Source organism: Physeter macrocephalus, chromosome 19 (assembly GCF_002837175.3).
Source record: "Physeter macrocephalus isolate SW-GA chromosome 19, ASM283717v5, whole genome shotgun sequence".
In the NCBI taxonomy this organism is placed as follows: domain Eukaryota; kingdom Metazoa; phylum Chordata; class Mammalia; order Artiodactyla; family Physeteridae; genus Physeter; species Physeter macrocephalus.
This window is the reverse complement of record NC_041232.1, coordinates 88,432,533-88,456,359: the sequence shown is the minus strand read 5'-3', so window position 1 is coordinate 88,456,359 and position 23,827 is coordinate 88,432,533.

The following is a 23,827-nucleotide window of genomic DNA, read 5'->3' as shown; positions in this document are numbered from 1 at the left end:
TACTTTACAAAATGTCTTCAAACTAAATGATGATATAATCTACATTCAATTAATTTATACATACCCGACTGTAGAACAGGGTTTGTTACGGTGGCAGAGCCCGGTAATTATGTAAAACTGAAACCTTTATCTGTACTGATTCAAGTCCTCTTCCTAAGAATATGTTTATAATCAACATTCTTTCACAAATTACCCAATTTAATTCACCATAGCATTCCTCATATTAACTAAATGGAAAATCCTAGGCTATATACAAATCCAGAAAGGGTCAAAAATCATCAGCCCCCATGGATTATTACAACCCATTGCTGAGGCATTGAAATTACTTATGAAAGAACCACTATGTCCATCAACATCATCAATTTATATATTATTGCCCCAATGCTAGCCTTAACCCTGGCTCTCACAACATGAATTCCTCTTCCCATATCTTATCCACTAATTAATATAAATGTAGGCATATTATTTATATTAGCCATATCACACCTAGCGATTTATTCCATCCTCTGATCTGGATGAGCTTCACATTCAAAATACTCATTCACTGGAGCTCTAGGGACAGTAGCATAGACAATCTCATATGAAGTAACGTAGCAGTTATTCTATTCTCAGTCTTACTGATAAATGGATCATTTACACTTTCAACAGTAATTATTACACAAGAACACCTATGACTAATTTTCTCCTGACCCCTACCCAGAATTTTATTATCTCCGCAGTAGCAGAAATCCAGTGAAGCCCCACTTGATTTAACAGAACTAGAATCAAAACCTGTATATGTCTTCAATGTAGAAAATGTAGCAGGCCCATTCACCCCATCCTTCCTAGAGAATATGTCAATTCCCTTATAATAAACATTTCCACAACAATCCATTTTTAGGAGCATTTGACAATCCCTAGGTGCCACAATTATATACAGCCCAAGTCATCATTCAAACACATCTAACAATCTCCTTTCTATGAATTTGAGCATCCTACCCACAATTTTCATATGATCAACGTCTACATCTCTTATAAAAATTTTTACTACTAACATTAGCCCGATGTATATGAGAGTTTTCACTACCTGTCATCATACCAGGCAACCCCCCACAAACTTAAGAAATATGTCTGACAAAAGAGTTACTTTGATAGAGTAAATCGTAGAGGTTTCAATGTTCTTATTCCTGGAATTGAATTCTTCCTAAGAATTTTACATTCTCCATGTTACCACATTACACCACATGCTATATACTAAGGTTCTCTAAGTAAGCTTTAGGCCCATACCCCCAAAATGTTGTCGTATATCCTTCCTGTGCTAATAAACACTCATTGTTTTTACTCTCATTCTACTGACCATTATCTCAGGAAATATAATTGTATAAGAAGCTCACACTGGTTCATGGTATCCCCATTCTAATAAAAAACACGAACCCATAAGCTACAGCAGCATCCAACAAATATTTCCTAAAACAATGCACCACACCAATACTACTTATAATGGCTATTATCATTAATCTAATATACTCTGGTCAAGGAACACAATGAATAACAAAAATCTTTAATCCAGCAGCATCCATCCTCATGACAATCGCCCTTGTCACAAAAGTAGGATTTTCCCCATTTCACTTCTGAGTGCCTCAAGTCACACAAGGCGTCCCATGAACAGCAAGCCTGATGCTATTAACATGACAAAAGTGCACCCCTATCAGTTTTATATCACATGTCACCATCCAGCAACCTAAATACACTATTAATCATAGTGATATTATAAATCATAGCTGGAGGCTGAAGCAGACTTAGCCATACTCACCTGGAAAAAATTACACCCTCCTCATCAATTGCCCATATAGGATGAATAACAGCTATTATAATGTATATTCAGATTATAACAATCCTAAACATACTAATTTATATCATAACAACCCTACCTTCTTCTTATTTATGCCCAGATCATGTACTACAAGAGTATCATTATCACACGCATGAGATAAAACACCTCCCATCAAAATCCTTTTCCTCACCATTATAGTATCATTAGGACATAGCCCATCACTATCAGGGTTTTTACCCAAATGAATAATTATCCAAGAGATAACAATAATGACAACATCATCCTACCAACACTAATACCCATCATAGCGGTCCTCAGCATATATTTCTACTTGCAGCTAACATACTCCACATCACTAACTATATTCCCTTCATTAAAGAACACAAAAACAAAGCAATTTGAACATACAAAGAAATAACCTTCCTATCATTACCAATCATAATACCCACACGATTACTACACATAACACCCATTCTGTCGGTGCTGGACTAGGAATTTAGGTTAGTTCAGACCAAGAGCTTTCAAAACCCTAAACAAGTAAAATTTACTTAATTCCTAAAAATAAGGATTGCAAGATTTTATCCTACATCAACTGAATATAAAGCAAACATTGTCATTAAGCCAAATCTTTACGAGATTGATGAGTTTTAACCCCAGGAAACTTTAGTTAACAGGCAAATCCTCTAGTCAACTGGCTTCAGTCTACTTCTCCTTCATTTGAGAAAGAAAAAAAAGGCAGGAAAATCACTGGCAGAATTGAAGCTGCTTCTCTGAAATTACAATTAAATTTGTTGATTCACCACAGGGTTTGCAAGAAACAGGGCTCAATCTTTGTCTTTAGATTTTCAGTCAAATGCTAGCTCAGTCATTTTACCTCTGTTCATACACTGCTGATTATTTTCAACAAATCACAAAGATATCGGCATTTTATATTTACTGTGTGGTGCTTGAGCTAGAGTAGCAGGCAGCACCTTAAGAATATTAATCCAGGCTGAGCTATGCTAACCTGGAGCGCTACTTGGAGATGCACAAATCTGTAACGTGGTCACAACAGTCCCTGCACTTGTAATAATTCTCTTTATAGTTGTACCCATTATGATTGAAGTGTTTGAAAACTGACTTGGGCCACTAATAACTCAGACACCTGAGGTAGCATTTCCCCAAATAAATCATGTAAACTTTTGACTACTTCCCCCATCATTCTTACCCCTACTCATGTCACCAATAGTAGAAGCTGCTTCTGGTACCAGTGGACCGTGTATTCAGCTCTAGCCTGCAATCTGGCCCACGCAGGAGCCTCTGTCGACATAAACATTTCCTCGTTACATTTAGCAGGTGTCTCTTCACTACTTGGTGCTATTATTTTTATAACTATTGTCTTTCATACAAAACGAGCAGTCATATCCCAATACCAAACACCATTATTTGTTTAATCTTCCCCAACTACAGCCGTATTACTATAATTACCACTCTCAGCCCGAGCAGCCAGAACTGCCATACTGTTAAGAGATAGAAATCTCAACACTACTTTCGTGACACTGAAGGAGGAGACCGAATCCTATACCAACACCTATTTTGATTCCTTGGTCACCCTGAAATCTCTATTCATGGCCTACCAGGGATTGTTATAAACTCACATATCATTACATACTATTTAGGACAAAAAGTGCCTTTCAACTATTTGGGAATAGTATGAATCATGCCCGCTGGCTTTTTAGGATTTCTCTGGTGGGCCCATCACATATTTACCATAGGGATAGCTGTCCACTCAGTAGCATACTTTGCAAAAGCTACCGTAATTACTTCTATCCCTACAGGAGTGGGCTTTCTCTGGTTGCAGTGAGCGGCAGCTACTCTTCGTTGCGGTGCACGGACTTTTCACTGCAAAGGCTTCTCTTGTTGCAGAGCACAGCCTCTAGGAACGTGGACTTCAGTAGTTGTGGCATGCGGGCTCTAGAGGGCAGGCTCAGTAGTTGTGGCACACGGGCTTTTTGCTCCGCAGCATGTGGAATCTTCCCAGACGAGGGCTCGAACCCGTGTCCCCTGCATTGGCAGGCGGATTCTTAACCACTGCGTCACCAGGGAAGTCCCTGGTTAGCAACTGTTCACGGAGGTAATATTATATGACCTTCCACTATATTATGAGTTTTAGGCTTTAGTTTTTCTTTTTACAGTAGGAGGTTTGACAGGAATCATCTTAGCCAACTCATCCCCGGACACTGTCCTCCAGGATACATACTATGTAGCAGCACACTTCCATGACGTAGTGCCCACGGGAGCAGGATTCACTATTATAGGAGGCTTCTTACACGGATTCCCACTATTCTCAGCTTATACACTAAGCTCAGCATGAGCAAAAATTCACTTCACAACTATATTTGTAGTAGTAAATATGACTTCCCGCAGCACTTCCTGGCCTCTCAGGGACGTCACTACGTTAGTCTGAGTACCCTGAGGCACACACAACATGAAATAGTTTGTCTTTAGGCTCATTCATCTCAGTAGCAGCAGTAATGCTAATAATTATCTTCATACGTTGAAAAGCATTTGCGTCTAAACAAGAAGTCTTAGCCGTGGAAACTGCTACTCCTAACCCAGAATGGTTACACGAATGCCCTCCACCATACCCTATGTTTCAAGATCCTACCTATGTAAATGGAAAATAAGGAAGGACTCAAGTCCTTTTCAACCACTTTCAAGCCAACACCATAACAATTAGGTCTTTCTCAATAAATGAGATAAAAGTAAAAAGTGATGTAGCTTTGTCAAAGTTAAATAATAGGCTAAAATCCTGTATATCACTCAGACATATCAATTTCATCTAGGCTCTCAAGATACAACATCACCGATTATGGAAGAACTTTTACATTTTCATCATCACACATTAATAGTGATTTTTAAAAGAAGTTCTCTAGTCCTCTATACTATTTCACTAATATTGACAACTAAACTAACTCATATACATACAATAGATGCACAGGTAGAGAAAATGTGAACAATTTACCAGCCATTATGTAATCTTAGTTGCTCTATAATCATGGTGAATCCTTTACATGATACATGAAATCAATAACTTTTACCTTTTACCAAACCATAAAAAAAGATGGGTCAGTAATGATACTGAAACTACGAATACACAGATTATGAAGATTTAAATGTTGACTCCTCTGTAATCCCCACATCAGGGCTAAAACCAGAATAATGACTAATAGAAGTCAACAACCGTGGAGTTAGAGATAGTCATTGAATATTAGTTTCATCTGAAATTGTTGTACGCTCCTGAGCTGTTCCTTCTCAGGCCTACAAAGGGCTGCCATCCCAGGACGCCTAAATTAAAGAATATTAATAGCAACAGGGCCAGGCCTATGCTGTGGACAATGATCAGTAGAGGTCACTTTCCTGAGTTCAAAGACAGGACAGAAGGATAGGACTGAGATATGGGGTGAATCTGGAGACCATGGGAATGCACTCTCCAAGCTCCAGGATAGGAATGGGGCCTCTGGGGTCCCAGGCCACCCACCATGCCCTCCCGAGCAGGATACAACATTCCCTGTCAGTGATGAGGCAACCTAGCACTTGTCACGCCCCGATGTTGTGTCCTATGTGGGCACCATGCTCTTGGGACCTCACCCCACACTCTGCAGGTCCATGCTGCAGGGTCCTTCGTGCCTCAGGAGTAGAGCCCACACGGCAAGCAGTTCCCTCCCCAACCAGCAGGAGGAGGGGAGGAGAGCAGGGGCACCAGGGCAATCTCACTCAGACCACAACACCCAGGGGTGCCGGCGGGGACAGTGATGATGCAGATGAGGCACAGACCAAGAGATGGGACCAGAGGACGCAAAAGGCAGCTGGTCAGGTCCTGGCCCAACTGCACCCCAGACACCTTTGTCCCTCATACACCCCCTTCCTCATACACCCCCTCCTTACATACACCCTCTCCTTAAATGCAGATTCTTCAGATGCAAACAGGCAGAGCTTCAGACTGAAAGTCAGCTCTTCCAAAATGACCCGTCAGCAAATACTGCAGGATTCCGCTCCAGTGGGTGTCCTGGAGTCGACAACTCAGGGACTGAGGTGGATATCGGTGCCAGGTGCCGTGGGAGGGGATGGGGAGTAAGACTTTCATGTTTGTGGAATTTTGGTTTTGCAAGATGAAAAGTTCTAGGCATGGTGGTGACGGCTCCACGAGAAAGTGAATAGATCTGATGCCTCAGAAACGTTGCACTTAAAATGGTGACGGTGGTAAAGGGTATGTGACGTGAGTTTTATTTCACTTAAAATAAATTCTTAAAATAAGGTCTTGTTAATTGAGATTCCATTTCGACTCCCCTTCATCACAAATGTCGGAGGCCCAGACACAGTCCCCTACCTTAGGGGCCATAACGGTACCCTCACATGGCACATGGGAGACCATTCTCAGGGGGGCCTACTCTGTGCTCACCTGACCTCTGTCCAGGGGGACCCAGGCAGTGGTGACCCCCATAGATTAGACATATGATATGCTATGATATTAATATGACACCACCAGACGTTGTCACTCACTAGAACACAGAGCAGTAACCCACTCAAACATGCATGACCTCATATAAATGTGACAAGTTTAAGGGAAGAAAAGGAACCACAGTGTGACAAGTCTAAGGGAAGAAAAGGAACCACAGGTTAATCAGGGCAACACCCTTAATGCAGAGGTTGGAAATCTCAAAGGGGTAAAGACACACTGCAGGCAAAGAGCAGATATGGGGTCTCCCCGTACATGTGATCCTGACCCATGCAGATGTGGTGAGACCCACACAGTTCCCGCACCCTATACCTGGTGTCACACATCCACACTCACCAGGGTGACCCACCTCCCCAGACCCTGCATCTAAAGTCACACGTTCTGTCTCAACAGGTGACCCCTCCTACCCCGATTCCCCCACCTGGGGTCACACGTGCATAGTCTCCAGGGTGACCTCACCTCCCCAGACACCCACAACTGGGGTCAAACGTGCACATTCCCAGGGTGACCACACCTCCCCAAACCCTGCACCTGGGGTCACACGTCCCCTTGGTCAGGGCACCATGGCTCTGCTGCTTGCTCCTCTAATGTGGAAACAAGCTGGGTTCCTGGGACCTCCTGGGATGGGAAAAAGTGTCAGGTGGGTCTCCTCTCCCCACACTTGTCCCAGAGAAGTCCTCCTCTTTTCACTTTGGTTCTGTGTGATTTTACCTGTTTTTAAAGCTTTCATGCTAGAGTTGAACACACTACCTTGGTTCTGGCAGGCTCAGTCCTTTCTTGTCTCACTTACATGTTGAGAAAACTCACAGGACAGCAGGGCTGAAAGCCGAGGGGCAGCTCTGGACGCTGCTGAGTAGGGACGGGAGACTGGAAGGAGAGCTCAGCAGCCGCCTCAGCTGTTGCCCATAGGCCTTTTGCCCAATCTGCATGCCCTGCAATCAATTCACCAGGTAAACCTGCCTCCCTACGCACCATGCACGTGCTGGTAAATTGGAATAATCGGCAGGTAGCCCTCCTGAGGATTCTCCACGAGCCCCAGGGAAGGTGAACCTTGCAGGGATAAATACTAAAGCCCCAACCATAGCACTGACACTTGGGAGGGCAAGGTAACCACACTCAGAGGAGAGGCTGTTACCTAGACAAGCCCACCTCAGCTCCAGACCCCAGACATCTAAGCACTGACTTTCATATGCAGGCATGGAGCTTCCCAGTACTGAGGCCAGGCCAGGTCTCTACCCAGGTCCCCATAGTCCTAGCATACACAGAACATGGTTAGGTCTCAATCTTCTTATTATAGACAACACATGGTCAGCTCTAAAAATAATCAGTAGACAGGACGTGGAGAGGTCTAAATCTTCCATGTAGACAGAACTTGACTATGTTTAAACTAGCTTAGGGCTGATCTCATAGGAGGTACAGGTCACACACATGGGTCTCTCATCTTTGGACACCCACATCAGGAAACTGAACAAAATCTTTGTCATTAAACATTTCAACAGGCAAAACAAAAATGTTACCAATGTCTCTGGCCACCTGATGTTCAGGATCCACGGGTCAGCCAGGAACTTCTTGTAGTGCAGCCCAGTCTGCTGCCAGGCCAGACAAGAAGTGGCCTGATTCCAGCCTCCCAGGCTTCCAGAAGGAGGCGGCCACACAGGAGGCCTAGGCAGGACAGTCCTGCATGGTCCGGGCCAGGAGACCCAGTCTGTCCATTCCGCTGGCTGATTCCAGGTGGGGCGCTCAGGGCCACTGATAACCCTGCAATCAGGTCCTGCTTCCCTGCAGCGTGTGTGTGTGTCGTGTGTGTGTGTGTGTGTGTGTGTGTATGTGTGTTTAGAGAGGGCGGTGGCTGACGGCTCCTATGGCTCCCGGTCAGGTGACCTCATGCCCTGGGGCTGACACCCAGCACGGGCACCGAGCTGTCTTCCAGGGGAGACACGGGGAGAGGTTGGGGCACAGAAGATGTTGAAGAGGAGAACCCACCACGGAACTCATTGCACATTGGCTCATCCCCACCCAGGGAACGGCCTGCCCATCGTGCGCCCCATGTCACCCCCCACCCCCCCACCCCCGAGGGCAGGGTGCCTGCTCTTTCAAAAGCAGAGGGCCTCACATGAAGAAGACCCAGTGGGGGCTGTCACCCCCCCACTCCTGATGCTGAGTTTAGAAGAATGCACCCCCTTGACTGGGCGATGGGACCCTGTGAGGAAAGAGGTGGCGGCCCCATCCAAGTCGGGGCCTGGCTGAGAGATGGGAACACAGGAGCCAAGTTCAGGGCCTGGAGGCCATGCCAACAGGAGGGACACCCCAGGCCCTGGCCGGGCTCTCCCACTGTGACATTGTAGCTTATAGGGACCTGGGACAGGTGACTGAATGTAATCGAGGCCTCAGATGGACCCTGAACGGGGCTTAAATAAGGTGTGAAGGATGTTACTGAGACAGTGACAGTCACTGTAAGACAGACTCTGTGTCAGGACATCCTGCTCCATCCATTTAAATCCCTGAGATCTGTGATACATTAAACAAGATGGACTTAATTGATATTTATAGGACTTTCCATCCAGAAACAACAGAATACACTTTCTTTTCAAGTGCTCATGGAACATTCTCCAGGATAGATCATATCTTGGGTCACAAATCAAGCCTTGGTAAATTTAAGAAAATTGAGATCATATCAAGCATCTTTTCCAACCACAATGCTATGAGATTAGAAATAAATTACAAGGGAAAAAAAGGTAAAAACACAAACACTTGGAGGCTAAACAATACATTACTAAATAACCAAGAGATCACTGAAGAAATCAAAGAAGAAATTCAAAAATACATAGAAACAAATGACAATGAAACATGATGACCCAAAACCTATGGGACGCAGCAAAAGCAGTTCTAAGAGGGAAGTTCATAGCAATTCAATCTCACCTCAAGAAACAAAAAAGATCTCAAACAAACAATCTTACCCTACATGTAAAACAACTAGAGAACGAAGAACAAAGAAAACCCAAAGTCAGTAGAAGGAAAGTAATCATAAAGATCAGAGCAGAAATAAATGAAATAGAAATGAAGGAAACAATAACAAAGATCAATAAAACTAAAAGCTGGTTCTTTGAGAAGATAAACAAAATTGATAAAACCTTAGCCAGACACATCAAGAAAAAAAGGGAGAGGATGCATATCAATAAAATTAGAAATGAAAAAAAAGAAATGCAAAGGATTATGAGACTACTACAAACACCTATATGCCAATAAAATAGACAACCATGAAGAAATGGATGAATTCTCGGAAAGGTACAATTTTCCAAGACTGAACCAGGAAGAATTAGAAAATATAAACAGACCTAGCACAAGTAATGAAATTGAAATCATAATTAAAAATCTTCCAACAAACAAAAGTCCAGGACCAGATGGCTTCACAGGAGAATTCTATCAAACATTTAAAGCAGAGCTAACACCAATCCTTCTCAAACTCTTCCAAGAAATTGCAGAGGGAGAAACACTCCCAAATTCATTCTATGAAGCCATCATCACCCTGATACCAAAACCAGAAAAAGATATCGCAAAAAAAGAATATTATAGACCAATATCACTGAGAAACATAGACATAAAAATCCTGAACAAAATACTAGCAAACAGAATCCAACAGCACATTAAAAGGATCATACAACACGATCAAGTGGGATTTATCCCAGGGATGCAAGGATTCTTCAATATACGCAAATCAATCAATGTTATACACCACATTAACAAATTAAGGAATAAAAACCATATGATCATCTCAACAGATGCAGAAATAGCTTTTGACAAAATTCAACACCAATTTATGATAAAAACTCTCCAGAAAATGGGCGTAGAGGGAACTTACCTCAACATAATAAAGGCCATATATGACAAACCCACAGCAAGCATCATACTCAACAGTGAAAAACTGAAAACATTTCCACTAAGATCAGGAACAACACAAGGACGTCCACTCTCGCCCCTCTTATTCAACATAGTTTTGGAAGTCCTAGCCACAGCAATCAGAGAAGAAAAGAAATAAAAGGAATACTAATTGGAAAAGAAGAAGTAAAACTCTCACTGTTTGCAGGTGACATGATGCTATACATAGAAAATCCTAAAGCTGCCACCAGAAAACTACTAGAACTAATCAGTGAATTTGGTAAGGTTGCAGGATACAAAATTAATGCACAGAAATCTCTGGCATTCCTATACACCAACAACGAAAAATCAGAAAGAGAAATTAAGGAAACACTCCCATTTACCATTGCAACAAAAAGAATAAAATACCTAGGAATAAACCTGCCTAAGAAGGCAAAAGACTTGTACTCAGAAAACTATAAAACACTAATGAAAGAAATCAAAGATGACAAAAACAGATGGAGAAATATACCATGTTCTTGGATTGGAAGAATCAATATTGTGAAAATGACTGTACTACCCAAAGCAATCTACAGATTCAATTCAATCACTATCAAACTACCAATGGCATTCTTCACCACTGAATTAGAACAAAAAATTTTACAGTTTGTATGGAAACACAAAAGACCCCAAACAGCTAAAGCAATCTTGAGAAAGAAAAACGGAGTTGGAGCAATCAGGCTCCCTGACTTCAAACTATACCACAAAGCTACAGTAATCAAGACAGTATGGTACTGGCACAAAAACAGAACCATAGATCAATGGAACAGGATAGAAAGCCCAGAGATAAACCCATGCACATATGGTCACCTTATCTTTGATAAAGGAGGCAAGAATACACAATGGAGAAAAGACCACCTCTTCAATAAGTTGTGCTGGGAAAACTGGACAGCTACATGTAAAAGAATGAAAGTAGAACACTCCCTAACACCATACACAAAAATAAACTCCAAATGGATTAAAGACTTAAATATAGGACCAGACACTATAAAACTCTTATAGGAAAACACTCTTTGACATAAACTACAACAAGATCTTTTTTGACCCACCTCCTAGAGTAACAGAAACAAAAACAAAAATAAACAAATGGGACTTAATTAAACTCAAAAGCTTTGGCATAGCAAAGGAAACCATAAACAAGACAAAAAAAAAAGACAACCCTCAGAATGGGAGAAGATATTTGCAAATGAAACAACAGACAAAGGATTAATCTCCAAAATACACAAACAGCTCATGGAGCTCAATATCAAAAAACAAACAATCCAGCTAAAAAATGGGCAGAAAACCTAAATAGACATTTCTCCAAGGAAGACATACAGATGGCCAAGAGGCACATGAAAAGATGCTCAACATCACTAATTATTAGAGAAATACAAATCAAAACTACAATGAGGTATCACCTCACACCGATTAGAATGCCCATTATTTAAAAATCTAGAAACAATAAATGCTGGAGAGGGTGTGGAGAAAAGGGAACCCTCTTGCACTGTAGGTGGGACTGTAAATTGATATAGCCACTATGGAGAACAGTATGGAGGTTCCTTATAAAACTAAAAATAGAACTACCATACAACCCAGCAATCCCACTACTGGGCATATACCCTGAGAAAACCATAATTCAAAAAGAGTCATGTACCATAATGTTCACTGCAGCTCTATTTACAATAGCCAGGACATGGAAGCAACCTAAGTGTCCATCGACAGACAAATGGATAAAGAAGATGTGGCACATATATACAATGGAATATTACTCAGCCATAAAAAGAAACAAAAATGACTTATTTGTAGTGAGGTGGATGGACCTAGAATCCATCCTACAGAGTGAAGTAAGTCAGAAAGAGAAAAACAAATACCGTACGCTAACGCATATATATGGACTCTAAAAAAAAAAAGAAAAAAAATGGTTCTGAAGAACCTAGGGGCAGGACAGGAATAAAGACGCAGACGTAGAGAATGGACTTGAGGACACGGGGTGGGAGGGAGAAGCTGGGGTGAAGTGAGAGAGTGGCATGGACATATATACACTACCGAATGTAAAATAGATAGCTAGTGGTAAGCAGCCGCATAGCACAGGGAGATGGATCGGCTCGGTGATTTTGGATGACCTAGATGGGTGGGAAGCAGAAGGTGGGATAGGGAGGGTGGGAGGGAGGCTCCAGAGGGAGGGTATATGGGGACATGTGTATGCATATGGCTGATTCACTTTGGTGTATGACAGAAACTAACACAGTACAGTGAAGCAATTACACTCCAGTAAAGATGTATTAAAGAAAAATTAACCAAGGATGTGAAAGCACACTGAAAAATGTAAAACACTGATGAAAGGAACTGAACAGACACAAATAAATGGAAAGCTATAATTTATTGGATGCAAAGAATATTGTTAAAATGCCCATTCTACCCAAAACAATGTTCAAATTCAAAGCAAGCCTGCTCAAAACTCCAATGGCATTTTTCACAGAAACGGAACAAACATTCCCAACATTTGTGTGGAAACACAAATGACCCTGAATAGCCAAAGGGATTCTGAGAAAGCAGAACAGGCTGGAGGCATATCGCTCCCTGACTTCACACTTCATTACAAAGCTACAGTCACCAAAAAGTGTGGAATTGGCACAAAAACAGGCACGCGGACCAGAGGAACAGAGCAGAGAGCCCAGGAATCAACCTACAGGTATGTGATCAGTTAATTCACAAGAAAGGAGCCAAGAACATACACCAGGGAAAGGACAGTCCCCTCAATAAACTGTGCTGGGAAAACCAGATGCCACTCGCCAAAGAACAACACTGAACTCTGTCTACACCACACACAAAAGTGGCCAAAAACCCCGTTTTCCACATCAAGCCCTTCCTCTCCTGGGTCCTCTAAAGGCAGACTCCCTCAGCGGTCAGCCACGCACAGGAACCTTCTCCCCACTTTTCCTCACCTTCTCCCTCAGCGGCATCACCTCCCGGCAGGTCCTGAGGAGACCAGGCTCCTCTCAGCATGAACTGGACCCCACAGTGTCCCAAAGCTGAAGCCCCAGCGGGTCCTGAGGAGACCCGGCTTCGGTTAGTGTGGACTTGACCCCGGCTTGTCCTGAAGCCCGGCCGTCAGCATGGACTCGGCCCCGCGTCTCCCAGAATCCAAAGCCCCAGCGGGTCCTGAGGAGGCGGGGCTCCCGTCAGCTGCGCTCGGAGCCAAGTCCGCAGGCAGAATGCGCCTTCCCGCGGAGGGTCAGGGAGGCGGGCTCGCGTTCCCTGCCAGCCAATGGGAACGTGCAGACCAAGCCACCTCCCAGTTCAGTGGAGGCCCCGCCCCCTGAGGGCACTTCTGCAGCATCCACTAAAATGTGGAAATTCAAACTGAAATACAGTCAAGTATCCCATGACTTCTCCAAAATAGTTAAGGAACAATTAACTGGAAACTGTATGAAATGAAATGACTGTAGACACAAACTTTAAAACTTACACCAAATTCATGCAAATTTATTATCAGACATTTAAAATGCAAAGCTATCAAAATTACATAGAAACACAGAAGAAAATCTACATGACCTTGGGTTTGGTCTGTAGATCATGCGCTTTGAGTTTTAATACACAAACAGCCAATCCACAAAAGAAAAAAATGTCGTGGACTTTATAAAAACTAAAGATTTCTACTCTGAAAGACCTTATTCAGAAAGTCAAAAGACAAGCCACAAACTGGGAGAAAAATATTTGTAAACCACATATCCGATAAATAATTTGGACTAAAAACAGGCAAAGAGTTCTAAAACAATCCCATTTAAAAAATGGGTTAGGATTTGAACAAGACACCTGGCCAAAAAAGGTATACAGATAGTAAAAATCATACAAAAATTATACAAAAATATCATATACTGTTAGGGAATTACAAATTAAAATCATGAGATATCACAGCACACCTATTAGGATTGCTAAACTCCAAAAATATGACAATATCAATTGCTGGGGGGTGAAGAACAACAGAAACTATCCCTCATAGCTGGGGGGATGCATGTACAGCCACTTTGTAAGACAGTTTGGCAGTTTTTTTTTTTCCAAAACTAAACAAGTCTATCCTTGGGATCCAACTATCATGCTTCCAGTATTTAGGCAACTGCTTTGAAAATCTATGTCCAAATGCAAACAAGGATGCAATTATGCACAGCAGCACTATTCATAATGGCTAAAAACTTGAAGAAATCAGGATATCCTTCAAAAAAAGAATGCATAAACAAATTGGGGTACATCCATGTCAAGGTAAGTAGAATATACCACCCCAAAATATGTCTCTCTGGCATAAGGATTATTGGTCTGCTTTAAAAAAAAAAAAAAAAAAAAGGGCTTCCCTGGTGGCTCAGTGGTTAAGAGTCCACCTGCCAATGCAGGGGACACGGGTTCGAGCCCTGGTCCCACCTCCCAGTTCAGTGGAGGCCCCGCCCCCTGAGGGCACTTCTGCAGCATCCACTAAAATGTGGAAATTCAAACTGAAATACAGTCAAGTATCCCATGACTTCTCCAAAATAGTTAAGGAACAATTAACTGGAAACTGTATGAAATGAAATGACTGTAGACACAAACTTTAAAACTTACACCAAATTCATGCAAATTTATTATCAGACATTTAAAATGCAAAGCTATCAAAATTACATAGAAACACAGAAGAAAATCTACATGACCTTGGGTTTGGTCTGTAGATCATGCGCTTTGAGTTTTAATACACAAACAGCCAATCCACAAAAGAAAAAAATGTCGTGGACTTTATAAAAACTAAAGATTTCTACTCTGAAAGACCTTATTCAGAAAGTCAAAAGACAAGCCACAAACTGGGAGAAAAATATTTGTAAACCACATATCCGATAAATAATTTGGACTAAAAACAGGCAAAGAGTTCTAAAACAATCCCATTTAAAAAATGGGTTAGGATTTGAACAAGACACCTGGCCAAAAAAGGTATACAGATAGTAAAAATCATACAAAAATTATACAAAAATATCATATACTGTTAGGGAATTACAAATTAAAATCATGAGATATCACAGCACACCTATTAGGATTGCTAAACTCCAAAAATATGACAATATCAATTGCTGGGGGGTGAAGAACAACAGAAACTATCCCTCATAGCTGGGGGGATGCATGTACAGCCACTTTGTAAGACAGTTTGGCAGTTTTTTTTTTTCCAAAACTAAACAAGTCTATCCTTGGGATCCAACTATCATGCTTCCAGTATTTAGGCAACTGCTTTGAAAATCTATGTCCAAATGCAAACAAGGATGCAATTATGCACAGCAGCACTATTCATAATGGCTAAAAACTTGAAGAAATCAAGATATCCTTCAATAGATGAATGCATAAGCAAAGTGGAGTACATCCATGTCAAGGTGAGTAGAATATGCCACCCCAAACTGTGCCTCTCTGTCATAAGGATTATTTCAGTCTGATTGAAAAAAAGAAAGAAAAAAAACTGAGTAGAGATTGTCCTTTTGTGAAGGACATTTACAATAGAGCAGTCTCCATTTATAAGGGTATGTCCCTCTTTGCACCAGAAATAGAAGGATAATGAAATCTCAAGTAACTCTTATCAATGGAGAAGTCCTGACTTAAATCTGCAAACAATCATACCATTGTTTACTGTGCTTTGCATGATAACCTGCCATAACTGGCTTCTCCCCTTCCCCAGCATCTTTCTTCCATTTTTAGCTGAAGATGGTATTTAAGGCAATGGCTTTGGCCATCTCAGGGAGTGACTCAGTTTTTCTTGGTATGCCCCCTGTATTCAGAAGGTATACATGTTATTAAACTTCTGCTTTTCTCCTGGTAATCTGTCTTTTATTACAGGGGCGGGGGGGCCTCAACAAAGAACCTAGAAAAACAGAGTGAAAATTGTTTTCCCTCCCATACACATGCAGTGGAATACTACTCAGCAATATAAAGGAATGAACCATAGACCCATGGAAAGACATGGATAAATCTTCAGTATATATTGTTAAGTGAAAGAATCCAGTCGGAGGAGGCTGCACACAGTATGACCCCATTTATGGCATTTTGGAAAGGGCAAAGCTACATAGATGATAAGCAGATCATGGGGTGGAGGGTCTGAAGTGATACTTTATGATGGATACCTGTCACTATGCATTTGTCTAAGCCCATAGATTTGTATAGCCCAAGGGGTCAATGAAAATTTATTCAAATTTAGTTATTTAGGATGTAGGAATATTGCAGGATGGAATACTCAATGTGACAGAATCTAACTGTATTAGAAATGCATGGAAAAAACTCACTGTAGAGGATGGGGTAAAAGGAGCTGACCTAAGTTAACTTTGGAAATGAACATAATCTGTAAACTAAAGGCAAAATGGACTGCACACAAACAGTGAGCTTTATTTTATGAAGTTCTTTCCAGGATGTAGTAGCTAACAATTCTGAAACCTCTGCACATGTAACGTGGAAAGGAACAATGCATATATAAATGGCAGATGGTGGGAGCCAGGCTCCTTGCTGTGGGAGTGCGAAGTTACAGGTACGCAAGGGGAGAGCCTCTGCCCTCGTAGTCCTGGATCTGGGCTTCCTGGGAGGATGCTGACTGGCCGGGGGGAACACACAGATCTCCACGCTGGAAAGACCCTGCAGACATAGGAACCTCACACCCCATCTTTCCACCATAACTGCTGGAAACACTCAGCCCTCCGTAATCAGTCAATTGCAGCGTTTAAGACATTCTCACCCCTAAGAGATAAAGGAGCGTGAGGGTCTTGCTTACCCCTAAGCTGTCCCAGAATCTAGGCCCTGGGTGGAGCCAGGTTGGGGGTTCCTGGGCCTCTGACCAGCAGGTGAGAGGAAGGAGGAAGACCAGTCCTGAGGACAGAGGTGCCCTGAAGTCTGTGAGCCCAGGAGCCCCGATGGGACTCATTCTCAGTGAGGACATGGGCGGGGCCTGCAGTGGTTCTGTGTTCGCCCTGGGCCCTTTGATGAAGCCATGGCAGCACTTTGCCCAGATGTCTCCTGGCGGTGTCTCAAACTCTGACACAGTGGTTTTACAAAGGAACAAGAGAATGGAGATGAGCCCCTGACGGCCACTCCTTTCTGGCTCTGAGTTGCTTCCAACAGGACCGCAGTCACCTGCATGAGTCTGCTGTGACCCATCTGCCCCCACTTTGCCTTTCCTCTCCCTCCCCGCGATGATTCCAGTGACATTTCCAGCCCGGACCCCTCTCCCCGGCCAGACGCCTCCGTCCAGTCACTGCACCCCCATCTCCCTTGGGGGCTAGCAGGGCCTCAGAGGACTGGGATCCTGCAGCTCCCCACACCCAGGAGCAGCCCCACCTTCCCAGGTTGCTGAGCCCAGGCACCAGGTGTAACCGAGCAGGACCCTGGGGGGCCTTCCCAGGACAGACCCCTCCCCCACACCCTCTGCTCTAGCTCCTCTCTGAAGTGCCTGGATAACAGTGTCCGATGCGTGCTTCCTGCACCACCAAGTGGAAGAAATTAACTACTTGATGATCATGAACAGGTAGCCCCGGAGCTTCTGGTGCCTACGAATTTATAACGTTAACCGCCCGTTACCTCACCATCAATCAGAGAATTGTGCGCCAGCTGATCACATACCCTGCGACCCCCCTCCTTCACCTGGCCTTTAAAATGGCTTTGCTGGGGCTTCCCTGGTGGCGCAGTGGTTGGGAGCCCGCCTGCCAGTGCAGGGGACACGGGTTTGAGCCCTCGTCGGGGAGGATCCCACATGCCGGGGAGCAACTGGGCCCGTGCGCCACGACTGCTGAGCCTGCGCTCTGGAGCCCGCGAGCCACGGCTGCTGAGCCCGTGTGCCACAACTACTGAAGCCGGTGCACCTAGAGCCCGTGCTCCACAATGAGAGAGGCCGCTGCAGTGAGAGGCCCTCGCACCGCAGTGAAGAGTGGCCCCCGCTTGCCGCAGCTAGAGAGGGCCCGCGCGCAGCAATGAAGACCCAATGCAGTCAAAAATAAAAATAAATAAAATATAAATAAATTTTTTTAAAAAATTGCTTTGCTGAAAACTTTCAGGGAATTCGGGGTTTTAGAGCACAAACCACCTGGCCTCCTTGTATTGGCACTTTTACAGTTAAAGCTGCACTTTCCTTCACCACACCCCGGAGTCAGTAGATTGGCTTTACTGCACTCGGGAGAGCCGACCCAAGTTTGATTCAGTAACACTGGGGTCTCCCGGGCTCCCACTCTCCTTGTGCCCTAGTGACTGTCAGCTCCTCCTCCAGAGTCTGCGGCCAGTTCCCACACTGATTCCCCTCTACACCCACAGCCCTGGCCCAAGCCCAATCTTGTGCCTGGTTCCTCCATCAGGCCCTGGCAAAGCTCCCTGCCCCACGGTGCGTCTCACAGCCCACCCCAACGTGGTCTTTCTGAAGCATAAATGAGATTGACTGTCTCCCACCTGTAAACCCCCAAATGTTTCCCCACTTTCGCTAGGGTAGCTGCCGGGAGAGACATCTGCCAAGGCCCTGAGAGTCCCCGGCAGCCCCACTAGGCTGCTGGCTCCTGGGTTCCCAGACACTGAGCACCTCAGCAGGCCAGGTGACACGGCAGGAAACCCCAGAACTGCTCACCTCAGGAGGGGGCTGGCACTGCCACTGCCTGATCAAAGAGAGCAGAGAAGGGTTCCCCAGCTGGGACACAAACTCTGCACGAGTTGCACGAGTGGCCTCTCCTTGAGCCATTACATCACCTCGTGTGACTTGAGGGAAGGAAGGACCGAGGCACACTTGGTTCCTAAGGAGGATGGTATAGGCTCAGTCATGTCCCCCCAAATCCACATGCTGAATCCCTAAACCCCAGGACCCCAGGACGTGGCTGTATTTGGAGATGGGATTTTTAAAGAGGTGATCAAGGTAAAAATGAGGTCACTAGGGTGGATCCTAATCCAATAGGATTGATGTCCTACAAGAAGAGATTAGGACACAGATAGGCACAGGGGGAGACCATGTGAGGACCTGGGGAGAAGATGGCTCTCTAAGCACCAAGGAGCGAGGCCTCAGGAGAAGCCAGCGTGCAGACACCTTGATCTCCGACAGCACCCAGGACTGGGAGATAGGCCTTTTATTCAAGCTGCCCAGTCTGTGGTATTTGTTACAGCTGTCCCGAGCAGACTCACAGGGTAACTCAGGGCTCAGACTGGACAGAGCCCACTCTCCATCCCCTTGTACGTGAGTTACAGGAGCCCCAGGCACTGAGGAGGGGGTCCCTGAGGAGGCACAAGATAGAAGATGCTAGGCATTAACACGACTGCATTCACGTTAAACGTGCCTGAAGTCCATTCACGTGAGATGGTTTTGTCCTGCATGTACATCGGCACCTTCACTCTGAACTGCAGACCTTTGGCTTCACCACCTCCACTGAGAGCATTAGCTTCACCTGCTATGAACCGCCTACTATAGGATTTTCAGAACCACAAATCATCAAAGAGCTCATGCTGATGTGTAATCATGTTTCACAGGCCCCAGAGTCTGTGCACTAGCTTCCAGGCGACCCTCCCAGCAGAGCCGTTCAGCTGCCCACCAGATCCTGTTTCCCTTTTTCCTGTTCACAGCTACCCTGCACCTCCCAGCTTTCCCACCCCTTGCAACCGGGACCCAGTGTCTCATGTTACCAAGGGGAAATGGTGGAGGTGGTGAGGACCTTGACAAGCCTGCATCCTAGGACGGAGGGCATGATGCCCACGTGGTCACCCCACCCTGCTGGTTGGAGCCCTCACCTGGAAGCAGGGAGGAGAAACAAGGGGGGACAGAGCCTGGCACCTGACATCCACCTGCCCTGGACTCTTAAATGAAGCGGACAGAGACATCTTGAGCTTCAGCCCATTTCTGGGGGGATACTTTGTTCTAGTAACAAACCTTTGCCTTAAAAGCCAAGGTGCTTTACAAACCCCTCCCCAGCTTTAACAGAAAGTAAGGCTTAATTTCATCACACAATAAACTTATGAAGAATTTACAAGTCAAAGAAACTTAGGTTTTGGGTATTCAATTCGTGAAGAATCTAAACAGAGTTTGGGCTTGGGGCAGTAAATTAAAGAAGTACCAAGGGTTGTTTATATAGGCTTCTGCACCTTTCACATGAGAGACTTATTTCCTTCTTTCAGGGAGATAGAGAGTCAGAGTGTCCCTCTTCCATCAGCCATTCATTAAGTAACTTTAATTCAAAATAATCGGTACGCCATTGTGGAGCAGCCCTCTCTGAGACCCAACAATACACAGAGGTGGGGATACATGCGTATATTTCCTTGCATTATCAGCTGAGCACTTTTACCTCCTATATGTAACTTTTAATACCATTCTCTAGTAAAAGGAACCAGAGCTCTTTGAAAAAATGGCTGACACTAAGACTGACACAGTAAATATATGAGCCAGGAGAATCTTGAATCTTATATCAGAAAGTAAGGAAGTACCAAGAAAAAAAAATCCACAGGATGGAATTATGTCAAAGGAAAAGAGGAGCCAATGGAAAGAGCTCTCAGTAGCCAAAGTGGGAATGAACTTAGCAACAAAATCTGTACTGCTGGATTATAACACAAATTCTAAACAAACAAACAAACAAACTATCCACAGGTGTCCATGCTGGTAAAAATAAGTAACTGCCTAGAGTTTTTGGTTGTTTTTCTTTGTATGTTTGTTTGTTTGTTTTGTGATTGGGGTTGAATATAAATCTCCTATGTAGAAGAATGCCAGATAATCGATGCAGACACTCAGCCAGCCATGGAGCGTGGAGGCGGAGCTAACGCCTGTCTCCAGAGGGGCTGGTTCCCAAAGTGACATCCTCCTAAAGAACGCACACAGTATGGAAATGGGAAAAAAATTAACTTCATTATGGGGAAATGTGACAAACACGACCTCGCCAGGTGACCAAAGTTAATATTAACAGGGGGCTTCCCTGGTGGCGCACTGGTTGAGAATCCACCTGCCGATGCAGGGGACACGGGTTCGTGCCCCGGTCCGGGAAGATCCCACATGCCACAGAGCGGCTGGACCCGTGAGCCATGGCCGCTGAGCCTGCGCGTCCGGAGCCTGCGCTCCACAATGGGAGAGGCCACAACAGTGAGAGGCCCACATCAGAGAAAAAAATATATATATATATTAACAGTGATAAGTTGCCTTGAGAACCTGTTGCCTTGATATAAAGTGATGAGAAAGCACTTTACCAGGCTTCCCTGGTGGTGCAGTGGTTAAGAATCCGCCTGCCAATGCCTGGGACATGGGTTCGAGCCCAGGTCTGGGAAGATCCCACATGCAGCGGAGCAACTAAGCCCGTGCGCCACAACTACTGAGCCTGTGCTCTAGAGCCTGCGAGCCACAACTACTGAGCCCGCGTGCCACAACTACTGAGCCCGTGTGACTAGAGCCTGTGCTCCACTACAAGAGAAGCCACCGCGATGAGAAGCCCGCGTGCAGCAACAAAGACCCAACACAGCCAAAAATAAATAAAATTAAAAAAAAAAAAGAAAGCACTTTACCTCTGTGATCTGCTTACTCAAAACCCATAACTCATACCTAATCATGAGAAAAACACCAAGTAAATCCCGATGCGGGACAGTCTACAAAATACTGGCCAGTCCCCCTCACCAATGTCAAGGTCATAGAAACAAGCAGAGTCTGAGAAACTGCTAAAGCCCAGAAGAGCCTAAACAGACATGATGACTAAATGTCACGTGATACCCTAGATGGCATCCTGGAAGAGAAAAAGTTAGAATGAAGGAAACCCAAATGAAATATGAATGTCAGTTAATAATAAGGTATTGATATTTGTTCATTAATTGTGACAATTCTGTAGAAAACTAGAACGAGAGGAAAAATAAAAGTGAAATAGGAGAAACCTATTGCATCGCACTAGAAATCTAGAGCAAATGGGCAACTTCCTAGTAAAAACACATTAACAAAATGGAACGTAACTATGGAAAATACAAACAGAACAATTAGCCATCAAAGGACCTCTTCCCACGCTGCTTCTCCTCTCATTGTTCTGAGACTTCACTCTCCTGAGACAGGGAAGGAACAGAGACAGAGCAATCAGCAGCTCCCCCAAGATCCGACCCCATTCAGTGTCTTCATCTCCCCCAGCCATGCCCCACCCGCTAGGACACCCAAGGGAGTCTCAGGGATTATTGGTTCTGATGTGTCAGCTATGAATTTTTGATTCCAAGGGACCGGACACACTTACTAAGGTAAAATAAATCAATATTTTTTCAAACGATTTATTCATTTTTGGCTGCGTTGGGTCTTTGGTGCGGCACGTGGGCTTCTCTCTAGTTATGGCAGCGGGTTTTCTCTTCTCTAGTTGTGACGTGCAGGCTCCAGAGTGCATGGGCTCTGTAGTTCGTGGCAAGCAGGCTCTAGTTGAGGCGGGTGAGCTCAGTAGTTGTGACACGTAGGCTTAGTTGCCCCGCGGCATGTGGGATCTCAGTTCCCTGACCAGGGATCGAACCGGCGTCCCCCGCATTGTAAGGAGGATTCTTTACCACTGGACCACCAGGGAAGTCCCCAATGTTTTTAAATGATAGAAATAAATAGAAATAGATATAGATAGAAATAAATTAATAACGGTAAGAGACAGGTTTAAGAGTGGATTTGGACCTGGCAGTCTCGGTGGCCCACTCTCTTGCAGTGTGATCTGGTCTCTCTCCAATCCTTTGTCCTGCTAAATTCACAGGAACAGTCAGTCTCTCTCACTCCATCCAGGGCTTCCTGGAGCAACGCTAGGCTGACACCCACTCAGTGTCCATTTTACCAGGAAGGAAGAGGTTCAGTTAAGGTCAGGGGCTGTGGTCACCCATCCAGGGCTCTTGCTGTCCTCCCTTGATGGCAAGAAGATCTTCCACTTGCTAAAATAGCAACTTTGCTGTCGGTGGTAAACTCAAGGCTCTTGCTTTGGGCATCGGGGCCGCACATCAGGGGCTGGCCCCGATTGCCTGTGTACCTCAAAAGGCGCACAGACTTCATTCGTGTCCCTGGGAGGTGGGAGCCCCCTGACTATATTAATCACCCATCTCCACAGAACACATTTGCTCATTTTCCAGTCTCTGCGCTCTACTTTACAGAAAACAGAAACCAAATGGTAGGTGGTAAGGCAACTGTTACTCAACGGAGCAGTGTCTCAAGGATTATTCTATACCGTGGAATCCACAGTTGGCTGGTTTTCCGGAGGCCACAGGGACTGGGCCCAGGATGCACATGGCTCCTGGAGACCACGTGGCCTCAGTGTGAGAACACCGGTTGGGTAGCCACTTGCTCCCATACCTTTGATTTTTTTTTTTTTTTTTTTTTTTGCGGTACACGGGCCTCTCACCGCCGTGGCCTCTCCCGTTGCGGAGCACAGGCTCCGGACGCGCAGGCTCAGCGGCCAAGAGGCTGGCCCCGATTGCCTGTGTACCTCAAAAGGCACACAGACTTCATTCGTGTCCCTGGGAGGTGGGAGCCCCCTGACTATATTAATCACCCATCTCCACAGAACACATTTGCTCATTTTCCAGTCTCTGCGCTCTACTTTACAGAAAACAGAAACCAAATGGTAGGTGGTAAGGCAACTGTTACTCAACGGAGCAGTGTCTCAAGGATTATTCTATACCGTGGAATCCACAGTTGG